Source organism: Anser anser, assembly GCF_964211835.1.
Source record: "Anser anser genome assembly, contig: HAP1_SCAFFOLD_284, whole genome shotgun sequence".
In the NCBI taxonomy this organism is placed as follows: domain Eukaryota; kingdom Metazoa; phylum Chordata; class Aves; order Anseriformes; family Anatidae; genus Anser; species Anser anser.
Window position 1 is genome coordinate 45035 of NW_028153827.1, and position 5036 is coordinate 50070.

Here is a 5036-nt window from a genome sequence, read left to right on the forward strand (position 1 = left end):
CTGAAGCACATTCCAGAGTACCCAGAATAATTACTTAAAAATCTATGGTGGTTCCAAAGTCTACGTTATCTGTACTTCACACTTCGAACGTAATCAGAAAGGTTTTGAAAGTAATCATGCCAGTTCCTTTTGAAGACTTCCAATTAGAAAAGGTATTTACATAATCATTTGATAAAAGCTTTTTAACAAAGTAGGAATATATCTAATACTTGGAACATGGCAGCTATATTCAACCCATGTACCCTCCTTTCAAAAATAGCTGCAATTATTTTGAAGTAATTAAGTTAAACAAAGATAGCCAGGTCCACAAAACACATAGCCCTGGGGTAGTTGGGTGATAAATGGGGAGAGTAATTAGTGAGGAGTTAATTGGGGAGAAATTAAGGAGGGGATTAATGGGGGGAGAGTAATTAGTGGGGGGCATGGGGAAGGGGAGTTAATGGAGGGGGAACAATTAGTGGGGGAGGGCATTAATTGGGGGGAATGGGATTAACGGGGGTGGTTAATTGGAGATTAATTGGGAGCAGCGGGAATTAACGAGGGTGATTAATGGGGGAGATTAATTGGGGGGGAAATAAGAGGGTAATTAACGTGGGGGTTCAAGACGGGTCATTAACGCGGAGGTTAATTTGGGAGGGGGAGTTGAGGGCAGGCAGGGGGATTAATGGGGGGCAGTTAGTGAAAAGGGGGGCAATTAAGGAGGGCGGGGGGCAATTAAGGAGGGTGGGGGGCAATTGAGGAGGAAGGGAGGCAATTAAGGAAGGCGATAATTAACAAGGGGGGCAATTAACGAAGGGGCTGCCCTCCCCCCCCCCCCCCAGGAGCAGGGACACGGAGCTGTTCGTCAACACCAACCGGGGGGGCGCCGGCGGGGACACGGAGGAGGAGGAGGAGGAGGAGGAGGAGGAAGATGAGGACGAAGATGAGGAGGAGGAGGAAGAGGAGGAGGAGGAAGATGAAGAGGAGGAGGAGGAGGAGGAGGCCGGTGGGGACAAGGAGGCCGAGGCCGAAGGGGCGGCGCCCCAATAAAGGACAGTGACCGGCGCCGGCCTCAAAACGGACGCCTGAGTCCCCAAAACGGGGCGGCCGGCCCCAAAACGGGGTGTCCGTGCCCCAAAACGGGGTGTCTGGCCCCAAAATGGGGTGTCCGGCCCCAAAATGTGGTGGCCATACCCCAAAACGGGGTGTCTGGCCCCAAAATGGGGTGTCTGGCCCCAAAATGGGGTGTCCGGCCCCAAAATGTGGTGGCCATACCCCAAAGCGGGGTGTCTGGCCCCAAAACAGGGTGTTCAACCCCAAAATGTGGTGGCCGTGCCCCCAAACGGGGTGTCTGGCCCCAAAACGGGGCGTCCTGCCCCAAAACGGGGTGTCTGGCCCCAAAACGGGGCGTCCAGCCCCAAAACGGGTGTCTGGCCCCAAAACGGGGTGGCCGTGCCCCAAAGCGCGGCGTTGAATCCCCAAACCGGGCAAAACGCCCCAAAATGGAGCCTCGAGCCCCCAAAAGGGCACCGGGGGCCCCCAAACGGGACCCCCCAAAACAGAGCAAAAGCCCCAAAACGGGGTGTGGGCCCCCCCCGGAGAGGGGGGCCCCAAATTTGGGGCCCTAAACCAGGAGACCTGGCGGGGGGGGCAAATAATGGGGGGACCCCAAAATGGGGCCAAAAGCCCCAAAACGGGGGCTGAGCGGCCCCAAATTCAGCAGTGCCCCGAAAAAGGGAGGACCCCAAATAATGGGGGGACACCAAAACGGTGCCAAAAGCCCCAAAATGGGGTCTGTGGGATGCCAATGGGGGGGGGGGCAAATGGGGGGGCCCTAAATAACGGGGGGAGAACCCCAAATCCCCCTCCCTGCCCCAAAAAAGCCCCCTTCCGACAAAAAAACGGCGCTTTTTGCTCCTCATCTGCTGTTTCCTTTTCTGGGAAAAAAGAATTAAAGGCGAATTTATCCAAAAACGGTTAAATTAATAATCGCTGTTTTCTTTTTTATTGATGTTTTCAGGCGCAGGATGCTTTTATCCCATATATGGTAAACGCTTGGCAGAAATCCCGCATTTTGTTCCGCCCGTTTCTCCGCTTCCCTCAGCACAACCGCGAGGTGTTTACAACTTTTCCCGAACCGCCGCAGTTTAACCCCAAAAAAATCCCTTCTTCCCCCCAAAATTACCCAAACCAACCCCCGCCGGCCGCTCAAAAACGGGAAGAAACCCCGAAACCCGCCAAAAATCAAAGCCAAACCTTGCGCCCCCGTTTCCTTCCCCGCCGCCGCCCCAAAGACTTCTCGGCGTGATTTTGGGGACAAATTCCCCTATTTCTGGTAAAATGGGTTTTAATAAGCCCCTCGGAGCCCCCCCCCCAAAGGGCGCAGCACGGGGTTCCTGCGCGGGACGCCGAAACTCCACAAATCGGGCAAAAATCGCGGCCGGGCGCCGTTTTCCTCGTTATCGGCGTTTTTCGTGTCCTGGGCCCTGAGCCGGGGGGAGAAATGGGGCCAAATCCGTCCTTTTGCTCATTTAGGGCCCGATTTGGGCCAAAAAAAGTCTGGGGCTGCCCACGCGGCTTCGTTTGGTCCTTCCTGCCCTTTTTTTCCCCCTTTTTCCCCCTTTTCCCTCTTTTTCCCCCCTTTTTCTCCCCTTTTTCCCCTTTTCCTCGCTTGTAGTAAGGGAGCGTGTAACCCTCTTGTAGTGTGTGTGTAACCCACTTGTGTAACTCACTTGTAGTAAGGGGGCGTGTAACCCTTTTGTAGTGTGTGTGACTCACGTGTAGTAAGTGTCCCATTTGTAGTGTGTAACTTGTGTGTAACTCACTTGTAAAGTGTGTGTGTGAGACCCACTTTAGTAAGGGCGTGTGTAACCCACTCGTAGTGTGAGCCACTTGTAGTGTGCATGTAACTCACTTGGTAGTAAGTGTGTGACCCACTTGTAGTGTGTGTGTAACTCACTTGTAGTGTGTGTGTGTGAGACCTACTTTGGAAAGGGCGTGTGTAACCCACTCGTAGCGTGAGCCACCTGTAGTGTGTGTGTAACTCACTTGTAGTGAGTGTGTGACCCACTTGTAGTGTGTGTGTAACTCACTTGTAGTAAGTGTCTGACCCACTTTAGTAAGGGCGTGTGTAACCCACTCGTTGTGTGAGCCACTTGTAGCGTGTGTAACTCACTTCTACTAAGTGTGTGACCCACTTTTAGTGTGTGTGCAACTCACTTGTAGTGTGTGTGTGTGAGACCCACTTTAGTAAGGGTGTGTGTAACTTACTTGTAGTGTCTGTGTGCGTGAGACCTACTTGCAGTGTGTGTGACCCAGCTGTAGTAACTGAGTGTGTCTGCGGCTCACCTATAGTAACTGTGAGACCCACTTGTAATATGTGACCAACCTGTAGTGTTATGCAACTCACTTGTAGTGTATCCCACTTGTAGTGTAACTCACTTGTAGTGTGTCTGTAACTCACTTGTAGCATCCCACTCGTAGCGTGTGTGTAACTCACTTGTAGTGTGACCCACTTGCAGTGTGTAACTCACTTGTAGCGTCTGTGAACCACTTTTAGTGTGTGTAACTCGCAGTGTATGTGTGAGGCCCACTTTAGTAAGGGTGTGTGTAACCCACTTGTAGTGTGAGCCAGTTGTAGTGTGTGTGTAACTCACTTGTAGCAACACCATGACTCACTTGTGTGAGACCCACTTGTAGTATGTGACCCACTCGTAGTGAGACCCATGTGTACTGTGTGTAACTCACTTGTAACTCATTTGTAGTTAGCGTATAGCTCACTTGTAGTAACTGTGCCTCACTTGTAGTGTAACTCAAGTGTGTAACTCTAATTAACTATGTGTGACCCACTTGTAGCGTAACTTGTAGTGTGTAACCGGTTTGTAGTAACTGTGTGTGACTTGTAGCGAGTGTGAGACCCACTTACAGTATGTGACCCACTTGTTGTAAGTGTGTGTGAGACCCATGTGTAGTGTGACCCACTTCTAGCGTAACTCACTTGTAACTCACTTGTAGTGTGTATAACTCACTTGTACGCATGGCCCACTTCTAGTAACTGCGTGTGACCCACCTGTAGTAACTGCGTGTGCCCCACTGGTAGTGTAACTCACTTGTATTAACTACGTGTGACCCACTCGTAGTGTGTAACTCACCTGTAGTAACTGCGCGTGACTCACTCGCAGTGGGTGTGACTTACCTGCAGTGCATGCAACTCACCCGTAGTAACTGCGCGTGACTCACTGGTGGTGTGTGTAACTCACCCGTAGTAACTGCGCGTGACTCACTGCTGGTGTGTGTAACTCACCCGTAGTAACTGCGCGTGACTCACCGCTGGTGTGTGTAACTCACCCGTAGTAACTGCGCGTGACTCACCGCTGCTGTGTGTAGCTCGCCCCTAGTAACCGCGCGTGACTCACCGCAGGCGTGACTCACCCCTAGTAACTGCGTGCGGCTCGCCGTAACCCGTTGTAGTAACTCAGTTGTAAGAGCTTTGTAAAACAACCCCCCCTTCACCGCCCCAAAGCCCCCCGAATGTCCCACAGCCCCCCCCCCAAGCCCTCCACGCCCGCCCTGAACACCTCAAAAACCTCAGAACCCCCCAAAAAATCACAGCCCCCCCCCAAAACCTCCCAGAACCCCCCCAAAACCTCGCAGCCCCCCCCCAAAAAACCTCGCAGCCCCCCCCCAAACCCTCCCTCAGCCCCCCCCTCCCCCCGCCCTCACCTCAGCACCGCCCCCGCTCTGCGCATGCGCAGCGGGCGGGCGCGGCCGCTCCCAACATGGCGGCGGTTGGGCGGGAAACAAGGGGGGGGGGGGGCGAAACCATTCCCGGAGCGGGGGGGGGGGGGGGGGGCGGGAGGAAGGAACCAGTCCAGGAAGCGGGGGGGGGGAGGGGGGGGAGAAGATGATTTTTGTTTAATTTCTGGGGTTTTTGGGGCTCCTGCGTTCGCCGCTTAAGGCCGGCACCCTCTGGGGTTGGGGTTTTGTCGCCGTCCCGAGCCCGGCTGGCAGCTTTCCCCCGCAGACCCCCACGCAAGGGCAAACAGAAGCGACGAGGC